Source organism: Ascaphus truei, chromosome 4, assembly GCF_040206685.1.
Source record: "Ascaphus truei isolate aAscTru1 chromosome 4, aAscTru1.hap1, whole genome shotgun sequence".
Classification (NCBI taxonomy): domain Eukaryota; kingdom Metazoa; phylum Chordata; class Amphibia; order Anura; family Ascaphidae; genus Ascaphus; species Ascaphus truei.
The window spans coordinates 237,295,219-237,311,989 of record NC_134486.1 but is presented as its reverse complement, the minus strand read 5'-3'; the positions used below and the strand labels follow the sequence as shown (position 1 = coordinate 237,311,989).

General features: G+C 45.8%; 1 protein-coding gene across 1 annotated transcript in view; it reads left to right on the top strand.

Annotated features, from left to right (window-relative positions):
* The window catches only part of LOC142492359 (E3 ubiquitin-protein ligase PHF7-like), a 125,919-nt gene that overhangs the window by 51,461 nt on the left and 57,687 nt on the right, over nucleotides 1–16,771 (top strand). The window lies entirely within an intron of this gene.

The following is a 16,771-nucleotide window of genomic DNA, read 5'->3' as shown; positions in this document are numbered from 1 at the left end:
TTATGTGAACGTTTTGTGTGCGTTTAGTGAGTTTTCTATAGAAAAAAAATAATAATACTGGAAGAGGTACAGCTGCTTTATGTGGACAAAGGGGCTATATTAGGGTCACAAGTAAGATTTGTTGTAGTTTATGACACAACCTGAGCATTCTTCATACATGAAATTAAAGTGTGCAGTGCTTTTGAAACCATTCAAGTCTCTTTTTCAAGTGTACACTCTTTCAAGTACAGTGCACTGATATTACACTAGGAAAATAAGACCTGTGAGGTTTCTAAAAAAAATGTCAAATAATTTTACAAATCTCTGAAGAACCCTTATGTTGGTCTCCTAAAAGGTATCACAGGCTACACTTCTCCAGGACCAATACTGCTATTAGAACTTTGGCCACAAGTAAAAACTTTTTACATTAAACTCCAATAATGTACCATTTAGACTTTGCAATATATTAACTTTAAATGATGTGTATTTTTCCATAGAAGCAAAAGAAAATGTCTGTTTAATTCATAAAAAAGTGGGAGGGAAGCACTTATTGTGATTAAATTCATATGTAGGGTTGCCTGGTGTCCGTTTTTCACCCGGACAGGCCGGTAATTCTGCTGCCTGTCCGGTATAAAATTGGAGGTAATACCGGATACCTATGTGTCCGGTATTACCATTGTTGCTGCAGTGGCAGCGCGAGGACTGACATGGTCAGTGGCAAGGGCGGCGGCGAGCGTTAGTGCAGAGAGGGCGGGCGGAGGCAGTGAGAGGGAGGGCCGGGACGTGGCCGGGCAGAGCAAGGAGGACTGGTGTGCTGTCCCTGATTGGAGGAGAGGACAGCCAACCAGAGGACAGCGGGGGCGGAGCCCACACCCCGGCGGGCCAGAGACATGTTCTGTGCTGTCTGTGTCCTGCAGGAGATAGGTAAAGTACAATGTGGAGGGTGGGGGGGAAGGTGAGGGTATATTTGATATAGATGGTGGGGGTATATTTTATATGTATTGGGGTGGTAGGAGTATATTTAATATATATGGGGGTGGTGGGGGTATATTTTATATGTATATGGGTGGTGGGGTATATTTTATATGTATTGGGGAAGTGGGGCTATATTTTATATGTATTGGGGAGGTGGGGCTATATTTGATATGTATTGGGGAGGTGGGGCTATATTTTATATGTATTGGGGAGCGTGTTTTTTTTTATATGTATTGGGGGGGGGGTCACAAATTTTACCATTGTGTCCAGTATTTTTGGACAAGCCATCTGGCAACCCTAATAGTGAATGGTTTCTGTTTATCTTGCCCTCATCCTCTTCAGGTTAATGACAGTAACCTTCAGTGCCTCACTGGCTAATTAATTATTTGAACTTGGTACTTTATTTTAATTATTTGTACCCCTGTCTTTCACTCATTTGACTTTTTTGCTATTTTAAGCATTTCTTGAAAAAGAATATTTTCCTCCCTGTCCATCCAGAACACCATGGGGTTATAGACTCCACCTCCTGAGGTAGGACAGGAATAGCACAAGCCCTATATACGGCACCTCCCCTTTAGCTGTGCAATGTTTTTTCCTGTCCTACTTGGTGGTATGAGTTTGCTAGGATTAGAGTTTTCATTATTTTTTTTATAAGGCTCCATCATGGACTCTCGGGCCAACCGGTAACCAACCCCATAAGTGTGAGTTATCCGGGGGGAGGGGTTCAAGGACACCCTATTCTGGGCACAAACGCATCATCAAGGTGCCAGATTGTAGATGAGGGTGGTTCCCCCATCCAAGGGCAGCAGTCGCTTAATTCTGGGGACTGGTACAGTGATGTGCTGCAGTAGGCTGTCGAGCGGAGCAGTGGGGGTCCAACATCGCGTCCCACATAGGTGGAGCCTGGGGAAGTCAGATGAAGTCTCCCTGCAGCAGTCTGACATAAGCATTGGGTAGGAGGAGGCCACGTGGGGGCTGGTTGGTGTTATTCAGAAGTACCTCCGGGATGAGCAATGGTGGCTGACATACCGGACGCTGCACACCACATGGTCAGTGGGCCTTTTAGAAAAAGGGCTCATACTAGCAAACAGGTGATGTGAGAAGACACCTTACCTGCTGTCTAGGGCAGAAAAATCCAGGGGGGCGGCAAATTTTGGGGCAGCCGGTGCAGTGGTTACAGAGGCCCTGCTCTCTTCCCCACAACAATTAAACTGATTGCCGAGGTAGCGCACAGGACCTTTGTAAAGGTCTCCTACCTCCTCCTGCAGCGTTGCCCTCCTTCTGCAGCGCTGCGGCATCAAATGACGCCTCAACATCACGTGGTGATGCGTTGTCATGGCAACGAGTCGCTGATGAATAAGAAGGGCGGTAAGAAAGGTGAGTTCCTATGGTGGCCTATGAGTGGCAAATGTCTAAAACTAGCCCTGACTGGAAAGGGGAATAATACAGGGGAAAATTGCTGAGATCAGACAGGTAGAGCTGGGGGGTGGTGGTTACCCCTTCTTTGTGTATATTATGTATCCCCCAGATGTCAGCCTCCCCCCAATGAGTTATCCGGGGGGAGGGGTTCAAGGACACCCTATTCTGGGCACAAAAGCATCAGCAAGGTGCCAGATTGTAGATGAGGGTGGTTCCCCCATGCAAGGGCAGCAGTCGCTTAATTCTGGGGACTGGTACAGTGATGTGCTGCAGTAGGCTGTCGAGCGGAGCAGTGGGGGTCCAACATCGCGTCTCACATAGGTGGAGCCTGGGGAAGTCAGATGAAGTCTCCCTGCAGCAGTCTGACAAAAGCATTGGGTAGGAGGAGGCCACGTGGGGGCTGGTTGGTGTTATTCAGAAGTACCTCCGGGATGAGCAATGGTGGCTGACATACCGGACGCTGCACACCACATGGTCAGTGGGCCTTTTAGAAAAAGGGCTCATACTAGCAAACAGGTGATGTGAGAAGACACCTTACCTGCTGTCTAGGGCAGAAAAATCCAGGGGGGCGGCAAATTTTGGGGCAGCCGGTGCAGTGGTTACAGAGGCCCTGCTCTCTTCCCCACAACAATTAAACTGATTGCTGAGGTAGCGCACAGGACCTTTGTAAAGGTCTCCTACCTCCTCCTGCAGCGTTGCCCTCCTTCTGCAGCGCTGCGGCATCAAATGACGCCTCAACATCACGTGGTGATGCGTTGTCATGGCAACGAGTCGCTGATGAAGAAGAAGGGCGGTAAGAAAGGTGAGTTCCTATGGTGGCCTATGAGTGGCAAATTTCTAAAACTAGCCCTGACTGGAAAGGGGAATAATACAGGGGAAAATTGCTGAGATCAGACAGGTAGAGCTGGGGGGTGGTGGTTACCCCTTCTTTGTGTATATTATGTATCCCCCAGATGTCAGCCTCCCCCCAATGCAGTGTCTGAGGCCCCTCAAGATCCCAGTAGAGGGGATGTAAGGCCCAAGAAGGCATCTGCAAAGACCATGCATTTAACTTGTTCCAGATGTGAACAGCTTCTACCTGATAAGTACAAGAAACAATTGTGCAGTGCTTGCACAAAGCAATTGGCATTGGAGGACAATCCCATCCAGATTCAGGGCTTTCGGAGATGGTTCCAATCAGCAATGCAGTAGACCTTCGATAGCTTTAAATCAGGTAATTTAAAAGATGGCACCAGGGTCCTCAATGCAAAGCCAAGACCTTTGGTGCAGTCAACAAACCTAGACAATATCAGAGGAATTACTCTGTATCCTCACAGGAATCTGACTAGGAAGCCACAATAGGAACATCATTTCTGGGAGTGCTCATCCGATTTGAACAAGGTGTAGTAAGAGAAGAACATTCAAGCTTTGCAACAGAAGACATTGACAAACTGGTGAAAGCTATAAAACTGGTAATGGAAATAGAAGGGGTAAAGGAGCCTATAAGGAAGCAGAATTGTATGTTTATGGGTTCACATAGAAGGTTAATGGTCTTCCCAGTGCATATGACAATCAAAAAATAGATTAGTGAGGATTGGCAGTATGCAGATAAGAAACCACCCTCATAGTGACGATTTAACTAAATGTACCCATTTGATCCAGAGAATTCCAAGGCTTGAAATAGCCCTCAAAAAGTAGACATACAGTACCAGTAGCCAAACTATGCAGACGATTGGCCAATGGCCTAGATCAGGGGTGCGCAAAGTTTTTAACTTGCGCCCCCACTGCCTCCTTACCTCCTGCCTCGCGCCCCTCTCCTCCTCGGTCCGGCATTAAATGACGTCACTGGGTCATGTTGCCATGGTAACGTGATGGCACATGAAGTCATGTAACCCCGTCGCCAGTTACCATGGCGACATGTCGCCGAAGATCAGGTAAGAGAAGCTGCAGAGGCCTCACACAGTCCCCCGGCACTTAATTTAAGTGCCTTGGGGGAGAGTGCGGGACCTCTGTAGCTGCCACAGCCGCTCCCCTGGAAATTCTCCTGCCCCCACTTTGCGCACCACTGCCCTAAATGATGGCTCAAGTTTCCGAGATCCAATGGATAAGAGAGGGGTCTGTGTGTTGAGGAGAGTGTTTATGATGGCAGGGGAACTATGCAAGTCAAGTGTCACGTTAGCAGTTCACCAAGAGCATAGATAACTAAGGTAGAAGGTTTGATGAGAATAGTTTCCAGAGATGACGTTTTGAAACTATTTCTGTTCATTTGCCTGGGTATCTATGCCTTATGTGACTCATCTATGGAGTCCACCCTCCTAACAGTGAAATAGATTGCCCTTTCAACAGCTTCTAAGAACGAACTTTGCTCCATGCCATTTGAAGGCTCCTTATTATTTGGTGGAACTAGAAAACTGGTGGACAAGTTGGCAATATGAGAGTTTTAGCACAAGACAAAAGAGCCACCAAAAACCCATAGATCCTTTTTTCGCGGCCCAAGGCCTTTTCAAAAAGAGTACAGGTCATACAAGAGCTTTAGCGGGCAGTCATCTTCCTCCAGATCCAGATAAGTGGGAAGAACCACAAGAGGAAGTTTAATGGGTCACCCAAGCTTCCAAAGATCAACATCTTTCTGACGCCAGAGACTCGTTTCAAAGAGGTAATCATCAAGTAGGAGGAAGATAACAAAAAAATGCTGGGTCATTCAGCTGATAGAGGATATTCAATAGAATTTACAGAAAACCCTGCGTGAAGAATCATCATCACGCCTTCACCAGTATATCCAATCAAAAGGGGAATACTGAGAGAGGCAGTGCAAAAATTCAGGTCGGGTGGAGTGGTTTCTATGGTTCCACAGCATCAAGAAAAGAACAGAACATACTCTATAATGTTCATAGTTCCAAAAGCATCAGCGGTGTTCAGAACATTCCTGGATCTAAAATGTATAAATCTGTATGTCCGCGGGGAACATTTAAAAATCGAGTAATTAAAATCTGTCATCAACATATTACATTCAGGGTATTTTATGCCAGCAATTGATTTAAAGGACGCATACCTGCATATTCCAATCTGCTACGCTCACCCAAAATTCTTGAGATTTGCCATACAAGAGGGAGACAAAGTGAAGCACTTTCAATTCAAAGCTCTGCCGTTTGGCCTGTCAGCTGCTCCCAGTCTTCACAAAAGTAATGGTGGTGGTAATCATTGCCTATCATTTATGCTTTGGCAATACTGAAAGTTCTTTCGTCATGCCAATAAAGAATATTTGATTTGATTTGGTAGCAGCAGCAATCAAGGAGCAAAGTATATCTGTAGTGCCTGGCTACTAAAAGCAGCATCACAAATGGCATGGCAGACCAGTACGATTACACTAGGCATCAACCCTCTAGACAGAACTACAGAATTGAACAAAACATTTATTGGAAAAAAAAGATTTCACAAACTTCCAGTACATAAGACCCACACAAACTCACCCAACTGGGGGAACAACATCGAACCCTTGGTACGAGACCTTGGACCAGAAGTTTAACCTGATACGTGTCCCCAACTTGCGCCGCTGTCCTCAATGCTAGGGGCAGCACTGCTGTGACGACTCAGGAGATTCCTTCCTCTCCTTGTCCCTCTCTCCCATCTCCTGTCACCCTTTCCACTGCTCCCCACTCCTCTCCTTCACCTTCTACCTCTCTCCCCTTGCCGCAGCGCGTTCCCCGCAGGTCTCGCATACTCACGCGCTCCTTTAGCCCCTGCTTTGATCCTCCCTGCTGCCTCTCCCCCGCGGTAGCTCCTTTACCTTCCCCTGTGGTGCCATCCGTCCCGTTGCCGCCTCCTCCTCGCGTGGTGCACGTGGCACGGCGCTCCGCGCGCCTGGTGATGTGTCCAGTGCGTGCACTCCCTCAGCCCACGGAGGACGCACGTACATGCTCCTCTCTGCCTTTGCTGGCCATCGCGCGGGTACAGGCCTCGTGCGCATTCCCTTCCTCTTGGCTCTGTCCCCCTCCTGCGGTCTTCCCCTGCTCTGTGCGGGCCGCGCCTGTGTTACAACCTGTGCACGCGCATCCCCATCTTACAGGGGGTGCGCGCACAGACTCTTCTTATCAGGTTCCCCCTGTCTCCGCCTCCCTAGCTGTACAGGCCACTCCCCTGACTGCCCCTTCTGTCTCCTCCTCTTCTCTCCCTGACCTATCTCTAGCTTCTCCCACTTCTCTCTCTACTCCTCCCCTCTCTGTCATTGGTGCACCTTCCTTTATAATCCCTGTCTGTCCACCTCTTCCTCGCTCTGCATAGTTCCTGTTTCCCTGTGTGTACCTGACCTATGCTGTGCTCCCTCTGTGCTCATGTGTTACTTTGGATTTCCCTGGCTTTGACCTCTGCTTACCCTGGACTACTCTGCTCTCTGGTACCCCTTTGAACCCTGCTCCGCATACGACTCCGCTGACCTCTTGCTTCCTAGGACCTGGCTTGCCCTCTGACGACTCTACCCTCTGGATCCCTGAACATTGGCAAACGGACACGACTATTTTCACGGACATACCCCAAGCGTTGCAAGTATACACTAACAACTCTTCCAACAGGCCCAGCAATGCTATACCACACTCCGGGCTTGCTCCCACTACTGTGGGTGTGTGGTATCATACCGTTCCCACCTCAGTACTGGGGTCTAGCTTGGTCTGTGGGCATACAGGCGTGACAACTGCCTTGTTCTCTGCTAGTCAGCAGTTTTAAATTCCCTGCCGTTGCTTCTCTCCAAACTCCCCCAGAACACCCCGGATGACTTTGAATATTTAAAGGGTCCACTTCAGCTCTCTGAGTATTCCACAAGTCTCTGGATAAAAGCCAGATTCCTCTTGATATAGCCCTCGGTCTCCTTCCATCAACATGGAGGACAGAGACCTGACCAATCTAAGAGCGGATTGTCTTCGGAGTCCAATCAGTGAGCGATGGCTCGTCTGCGTTGGACCAATCCAGAGCGAGGGGAGGTTACCGAACTTCCAGGATAGCCCTCAGGGGTGGGCTTAAGTCATGTGGAGCATTTCAATGAATCATTGGGATTCGTGCCTACAGAGCACAGTCCCGGCAACGGTTCCCCTCGTCCTCCAATACCCCCCAAAGGAATAGGCTACTAAGTGTCTGGGCCAAACAATTGCTCCCCCACGGGGAGCCATTTCCCCCACACCTGTGTCCACAGCCCTGCCTCGCTCAACAATGTCCCAAGCCACTCACATTATCTCGCCCAGGATCTCCTTTGTGTTCAGGCTGGATTCTTGTAAAATATCAGAGGAGAGAGATACATCTGCTCAGCCAGGTAATTATGTATTCAGGGGTGCACAAGGGTTAGGATAAACATATAGACAAACAGAGTTGGGGGTGGTTGTAGAAGACACAGCAACCCCCTAGAATCCCCTTTAGTGCACTCTCCTGTTAATATTGCAGTTAAATTGACGAGAAGACCATGTGAACTTATAGGTTCAACGGTGGGAGCCTGTACGTGAAACCCTTTGTAAACAGTGGAGAGTATTATGCTCGTTAAAATTCTTTAATGGTTCTTAAATGATAAAAAAAGATGGGGTGTATCGGCACACACTAGACTAAGACACTAGACACACAACAAAAATGACTGATCAAGGGTAAAATAATTTTTTCCCCTGATGGTAAGTGTGGACGAGTCCCGTTATAATGGTAGCTGTGATCCAAAGACTAGAATATAGTCTAAGGCTGCGCTTATAGTGCCGGCGACAGCGACGCGATGTTGCGGCAAAACAAATGCATTGCCGCCATCGCGTGCGCTTATAGTAAACGACGCAACGGCGCAATGGAGCAACGGACTGGTCTGGAAGCCATCTCTATTTGATTTTCCAGCGACCGTCGCGTCACTGGCACTATAAGCGTAGACTAATACATAGAGGCAGTGTGCGCTAGTAGTAATATAGGATCCAGTGTAGACTTACACCATTACAGTCGTGGACTCTGTACAGTGACTTATGTGATTACACTAAACTAGATATGTAGTAAATTTTCCTTATAGATGAGGTCCTCCTCATTACATGTTTAGTGTCCAAAAAAGTATCTCCAAGATTCTCCTTGGTTGGTGCAGTATAAAAAGGTGATATAACACCATTGTTTGTACTCCTAGTACTATTGGAATACTGTTGCCACTGAAACTCAGAGCCCTTTTGTGATAGCTCAGTATCATGATTATTGAGCTCCCTGATCAATGAGCACACTAGCAAACGTGCTAGCCGTAAACAGTATGAGCGCTAGTTTCAGATTAAACATTAACAACACACACCCTAAAGGGTTAATGAGGTGCACTGAGCCTTAGACTATATTCTAGTCTTTGTATCACAGTTATAACAGGGCTCGTCCACACCATCAGGGGAAAAATGATTTTACTCTTGATCAGTCGTTTTTGTTGTGTGTCTAGTGTCTTAGTCTATTGTGTGCCGATACACCCCACCTTTTTTATCATTTAAGAACCATTAAAAATTTTTATCAAGCATAATACTCTCCACTGTTTATAAGAGATTCACGTACAGGCTCTCGCCATAGAACCCATAAGTCTCAGTGACTAGTCGCACGGTCTTCTCGTCAATTTAACCTCAATATTAACAGGAGAGTACACTACAGGAGATTCTAGGGGGTTGCTGTATCTTCTACAACCAGCCCCAACTCTGTTTGTCTGGATACTTGTAAACTCATTGTGACAGTGAGAGGGTAACCAGGCTCACTAATAAAGGTCAAGCCCACTTGGTTGCCCCTGAGTCATTTGGTGGGGTCCTAGAGTGTCATCTCTTGACCTGGCCATTGTGTACTGTATGTACTGCTATGCATTGTGTGAAAATATGCGACAATAAAGAATTTTTGTGTTTTTGCCTTTCCAGGAGTGCCAGCAAGCAGAGATTGCTAGGCTATGAGGTTCAGGGTGGGGTTTGCGGATAAAGTCTTTTCAGATTGTGGCTATGTAGCGGGGTTCCAGCATTACTGCGTTACTGGGAATCAAATCAGATTCTCGGATACCTTGAAACACAATGCTCCGGTCAAATCCTACCCTGAAAATGTTCTTGCTGCTCACTGCCAGGAGTCCCTGCTTCAGCACAGACCAGAAAGTTAAAAAGGGGCATAGGAATTTGTGTATTCTGGGTATAGTCAGGGGTCCCTGGTTTAGGAGGAGTCCCCCACAGTATATGCCCAAATACCCAGATACGGTATAGGGGTTTGGGGTATCTCCAACTATGTATAAGGTTGCAAGAGTAAAATTATTTCTAAGTCCAGCTTCGGTACAATTGAAGCAGTCCTGAAAATGAGCCTAAGCATTATTTGAAGCAACTTTTGTTAAAACTTCTTATAGGAAGGTCTAGGAGCTCTGAAAATGAACGTGTGCGTCTTTTCAGTAGATCCTAGGGGATGAAGGACCGAAGAATTTTGTATGATTTGTATTAACATGGTGTATAACAGTATATATGTATATGCCCTTTTTATGAACTGGGGAATTTCCAAGTTCGTGGTTCCGAGAGACCAGATGATCACCAGGCTTGGTGCCTCTGTGTCTGGACGAGTCCCGGACTTGAAAGTCTCAGAGATGCCAAGGTGTTAGAGCGGAGTACCGGAGTTACACTCAAGTACTAACGTACTGTCATGAATAAGTGCTATCCAGCAACCATTTGCCCAGCCCCTGACTCTGAGGAGCCTGGCACAATGTGGGGTTCAATATGCTAAGTGGCAGAGGTGCCAGGTTGGCGCATGCCCCTTAGCAGAATTGAAATCAGTGCCCGTCCGGCTTCAGAATACTGGCGAATCTGTGATAGGCTGGTAGAGAAATTCACACACGCTGATTGGCTATAGCGTTTTGTGAATGGGACTGAACATCCTATAAGAAACCTTGCAGCCAATCAGGTCATCAAATTCTAAGTGCCAAGACAGCAGCGGCAGATTTGAATCAACCAAAAGATGCGCAGAGTGAAATAGACGCGAGCCGGCTTCAGAAATTTCAAGGCGAGAAATTTTCTAAGTCCCACTTTCGGGGCCAAGTTCTCAGAATAGAACTTAACGATCGCGGGTGGAACTACAAGCCGAAAAGAGTACCAGGACGTTTGGTACTATCTCCCGGTCAAGGGATTTTGGCAGCTCCGGAGCAGATACAGCAGTGGCGTCTGGTAACTCATGCCGAGTTGAGTTCCAGGACATTTGCGGTCAACCAAAGACTGTTTTAAGGACTATCTAAGTTAGGAAAGGTTAATTTTTTAGCCCAGATCCCCCAGTAAGTGTGTTTGCCTCTGTATAATTGTAATCCACTGTGTGTACGTCTGTTTCAATGGAATAAATGAGTTGTTTGTGGAGGTACCCGGGCGCTATCTCTGTATGGCTTATTTGATGTGTGGAAGTAAAAAAAAAGGTGTGGTGTAATACTGCCTGTGAGTAGTTTTCAAGTGGTATCCTCTTGTGACTCGGAACCCCAGCAGGATCTATCCAGGACCCTTGTAGGCAGTGAATACAAAAAGGATGGGGGAGCACAATAGTTGGAAACAGGCAGTGTTGTAGAACTAGTAATTGCTTTTAAAATAAAGTAATTATATCCTGAGTGTGGTAGCTCAGGTGTCTAATGTCTAATTTGAATGATAGACACACATGGGTTCGTATGTATTGGTGAAAGGGTAGAATAAAAGTATATATAACTTACACGGCCTTGTGTAAGCCCAATCGCATCAAGGTTTCTTTTGGAATCCCGTGTGCTTCTGGTGAGGCTTTTCTTCTTGCGGTGTGGGTTCTTCTTCTTGATGTATAGGCTGCTTGCTTCGTTGGTTCAGAGTGCCGCTCCAGGAGGATTTCCTCTCGTATAAACAGAAAGGAGGATAGGGTTAACACATATACATATATACGTCAATGTGGGGGAGGGGATGGTGTGTTTATGGACCACCATAAAAAAAATATATATATTATACTCCGGCACTCACACGGGCTGGTGTGAGTGTACTCTTATCTTGGTATCTTATTTACTTATGGGTGTTACCCAATTAGTATCAGGTGATGAAAGGGAGGGGTACAATGGTAATATGGTAAATATAACACAATACTCACACGGGCCAGTGTGAGTACACACTTCTAGCGGTATCTTTGTTCTTCTGTTCCTGATGTAGCTAATGGTGAAGATGGGGTTTAACGCATATAAAAGACACTAGGGTCTGGAGGGTACATCTACAGAGCCTGAGGAAGTCGAGTTCTTGGACGAAACTCGTTGCTCTTTTACCTGGAACATTTTAACAGCACATAACAGAGGAGACAGAGGTGTAGTTGTAGCTCCCCATCCGGACGCGGAAGGCAAGACCCCCTACTACTATACACCATACTGTCCCCCCTTTGCTTTTACTTCCCCAAGAAATGTTTGGTTTCTGTTTTTGTTTTTGTTTTTATTTCTTTTGTTTTTTATTAAAGTTAGTTTGTACCCTCCAGACCCTAGTGTCTTTTATATGCGTTAAACCCCATCTTCACCATTAGCTACATCAGGAACAGAAGAACAAAGATACCGCTAGAAGTGTGTACTCACACTGGCCCGTGTGAGTATTGTGTTATATTTACCATATTACCATTGTACCCCTCCCTTTCATCACCTGATACTAATTGGGTAACACCCATAAGTAAATAAGATACCAAGATAAGAGTACACTCACACCAGCCCGTGTGAGTGCCGGAGTATAATATATATATTTTTTTTATGGTGGTCCATAAACACACCATCCCCTCCCCCACATTGACGTATATATGTATATGTGTTAACCCTATCCTCCTTTCTGTTTATACGAGAGGAAATCCTCCTGGAGCGGCACTCTGAACCAACGAAGCAAGCAGCCTATACATCAAGAAGAAGAACCCACACCGCAAGAAGAAAAGCCTCACCAGAAGCACACGGGATTCCAAAAGAAACCTTGATGCGATTGGGCTTACACAAGGCCGTGTAAGTTATATATACTTTTATTCTACCCTTTCACCAATACATACGAACCCATGTGTGTCTATCATTCAAATTAGACATTAGACACCTGAGCTACCACACTCGCTCAGGATATAATTACTTTATTTTAAAAGCAATTACTAGTTCTACAACACTGCCTGTTTCCAACTATTGTGCTCCCCCATCCTTTTTGTATTCAATGGAATAAATGACAGTTTGTTTTGCTCAATGAATGATCTCGGTTTAAAGATGTAATTGCTTGGTCTCCTGTGACACCCATCTTCCACACAAATGACCGTACATCTAAACCATTCAAAATATAGTTAATCCCTTTTTCCCAAAGTGCTGGAACCAGGCTACAGAATATAATAGTAGAATGAAAGGGGATCGGTGTGACGTCCAAGTCTAAACAAAACGTGGGAACTCACCAGCAAAAATTGAATAAAAAACTTTATTTAACTACATAAAAAAAGTGAACATCCACATGGAGATCCTAGCTCCTCCTCCCACGCGTTTCACTCCGTCAGTGGCGCTTTCTCAAGGAGGGAGGCGCTAGAATCTCCATGTGGATGTTCACTTTTTTTATGTAGTTAAATAAAGTTTTTTTTATTAAATTTTTGCTGGTGAGTTCCCACGTTTTGTTTAGACATGGACGTCACACCGATCCCTTTCATTCTACTGCTACCCCAGGATTGGACAAGACTCCCACAGACAGAGAATACAGAGCTACACTGCAGTTGTTTGGCTACGAGGATTAGGGACATGATGATTGATCGTGAGTATATTGCACACTCCACGCCATAGACAGATGTCTCTTTGGATTCTGTGTGCTTACTTTTCAGCTGTTCTTTTACTGCAAGGACGCTGATGCACTCTACACCGGAGGCTTCCCTATCATTCCTCTTTATATGTCTTTTTCTGTCACCTAAGCATATTGATTGCATATTGCTATTACACAGCACGGCTCCTAGAGCAAGCTACTGGCTTTTTCTTTACATACAGAATATAATATCAGCCCAATGTGGGCACAGTATACAGATACCGGATTGGTACAATAAACTGTACATACATAAATACATCATATTATTGACAGGTAGGGGTAATGGTGGGCTTAACCTTTATTTAAGAGCAGCCAAATCTACCCCTACCGTCACACCTCCCCCCTTAAGCGGATATCTCTGGGGAAGCAACCCCTGCAGGTTGGTCCCCAAGATTGATGGGAAGTCCATCGGCACTGCCGTGCTTGCTCCCCTTCTTGTACTGTACTGTGAAGTAATACTCTTGTAAGACCAGACTCCATCGTAACAGATGGGCATTATCCCCGGAGATTTGCTGCAGCCAGCTCAGGGGATTATGGTCCTTAGTGACCGTGAAGGGAAGACTGTACACATATGGCTGGAGTGTCTGGTGGGCCGACACTATGGCCAAGCACTCCTTCTAGATTGTAGCATAGGCGGCTTCCAGATCTAGCAACTTCCAGCTCAGGTACACAATGGTGTACCCATCTCACTCAGCACCAATGCCAAAGTTAGAGGTATCGGTCTGAATCAGAAACCGCTTGTCGTTGTTGTGTGTGGCCAAAATCAGAGCACTTGTCAGGGCAGTCTTGAGAGCAGAGAAGACACTCTCACACTACGGCAACCAGGCTTCCATATGAGGGAAACACTGTGTGGTCAGGTCCTTCAGGGGTTTGGCCAGGGCACTGTAGTGGGGTATGAACTTGCAGTAATACGCGGCGGTCCCTAGAAATGCCTGCACCTGTTTCTGGGTCTTGGGAACTGGGCACCCCACAATAGCTTCCACCTTGGCAGGCTCGGGTTTGGTATTCCCCCTGCCTACCCAGTGCCCGAGGTATACAACCTCCACCATCCCAATTTGGAACTTGGCCGGCTTGGCCGTCACTACATGGGTAAGGTGGTCAGCCCAAGTGGTACTAAAGACTGCCAGGTCATCCAAGTATGCCCGGGCATTGGCCAGCATCCCCTGCAGCACGCAATTGACCAGGCGCTGAAAGGTGGCTGGCACGTTCTTCTTCCCAAATAGCCTGACTGAAAATTCGTACAAGCCACTCGCAGTGATGAAAGTCGACTTCTCCCGCACATTCTGGGTCAATGGGATCTGCCAGTACCCCAGGCTCAGATCCATGGTTGTCAGATACCTTGCCCCGGTGTGCTCGTCTAATTGCTCATCCATCCGGGGCATTGGATAGGCATCTGACATGGTCTGGGCATTTAACTGGCTGTAGTCTGTTTGCGAACAAGGCCTAACGGCTAAGCCAAGGGACTCTGTGACATGAAGATCACCCCCGTTGCCAACATCTCCTCAACCTCCCTCTCCAAGCTCTGCCTTACCTCCACAGACACCCGGTACGTGGACTTATGGAGGAGCCTGTGATCGCCGGGGTTTACCGGATGATCAGTGAGGTGAGTCCATCCTGGCTTGTCCCATACCTCCCTAACAACTCTCTCACCTGCTCCCGTTGGGGAGCCACGAGATGGGAACTGCTCCCCATATCCTCCACAGAGCCTCCCTGCCTAGCCTTCCCTAGGAGATCGGGTAGAGCTCTGCTAGCCATGTCTCCCGAAGTTGGGCTACACACCATCATCACCACTGGCCCACTCGCATTGTACTCAAGCATATTTATGTGGTAGCTCCGGTGCCTACCTAACTCATGATCCAGAGCTACCACGTAATTGGACTCATTCACCCGCCAGATTACTGGGAACGGGTCGGTCCAGGCAGCCAGGAGCTTGTTCTGGTGAGTTGGCCCTGGTCTGAGCTCTCTTGACATTAGGAGGATTCCACGAGGAAAAAAGCGGAGCACAGCAACAAGATGGGGGCTAAACACCAGTTGATGTAGAGTTAAAAGCACTTTATTCCATTGTAGACATCATGGTACAATAGCAGGTCAAATCTCTAACGCGTTTCGGGCAGCAGCCCTTTGTCAAAGAGTGTTTGTATGTCGCGTCTCAGTAAACTGACAGACAGAAAACATAATTAATGTCTTGTTCCTGAAATAAACAATTTGTTGATAAAAAAATAATTAAAAACAGCGAACAACCTGGAATGGAATATCGAGGATTAGGATGTACATAGATACCGGGCAAAAACATGTATTCATTTACCCATGAACTGTATCAAATTGTGTATAATCTATCTACAACCTATGTATACTTCAATACTATCATAGGTATAACAATAAAATAAAATACATCTTACAAAACATCAGAATAACATGGGGAACAAATATAATAATAATAATAATAATTGTATAGTGAAATAATAACAATATGAAAAGATGTTATCATGTATATTGACCTCATAATTTGATATTAGATTTTTCAGATTATATATGTACCGGTATATTAAAGATTGTTAATGAATTTCAACTATGATACTAATAAAGACTATTATATTGTTTTTAATCTATTAGGATAATGAATTCAGTTGATAACAACATACTGTACATAGAAACAATTCGAGACCAAAAAGAAATAACTGAAAATTGAATATACGGACTAGATATTAATCGTAGAATTCTATACCAATAATCATTGTCATTATAATTTATATCAAATTATGAGAACACTATACAAACATTAAAATATTTGTTGCGAGTAGAAGAAACATCAATGTATTAAAGCTGCCGTTCAAGCTCCCGTTTTCTTTTTTTTTACTTTTTTTTTTTTTACTTTTTTTTTTTTTACTTCAATAGTTTCATGTGGACAATCTCTACTTACCATAAGAACTGCATAGCTGCTGGTCAATTCGTTCTCCGTCTATTGATCGGCAAAATTTGACGACATCTTTAAATATGGGGAATGTAAATGGTCGCTATAGGAACAAGCATGCTTTTAAAAATAGAATACAAGAAAATTGGTCTTTCAAAGTTTTTTTTTTTAAAACAGAAAATGCTAAAAGTAATTTTTCTTACTACAGAACTGATTTTTTTTAAAAAAAACACACATGCAGGATATTGCTTGAACTGCAGCTTTAACAACAATGAGCAATAATCATTTAAAAAAATGTTTCAACTCCCAATCAGTGTTCATACCCCTGGGAGCTAATGTCGCAAAGGTATAAATCCAATGCATCTCGCGACAATTGAGGAGAGATTCCCTATCTCCTCCTCTAGGATGACTTTGTATGTGTTCAATAGCACTAAATGTGACGGATCAGGGGACTTGCGCTTCCCAATGTGTCCTCGTCACCCCTGTTTCCACTGCCGTCACTCCCCTCTCTTCAGTACCTCCTCACTCTTCCCCTTCCCTTCCCCGCAGCCGATCCTCTGCGGCTCATCCAGACACGCATTCAGACCACATGCGCGTCCTCCGCAAGGTGCGCACGCATCCCCAACCACTCGCTCCCCTGGGGCACCCGCGACCCTCTGCGTGCCTCTATTCCTCCAACCTCCACATTACCTTGTTCCTCTGCTTTTCCATCCCTCCTGCCTTCCCTGCCGAGCGCCCCCGCAGCGCG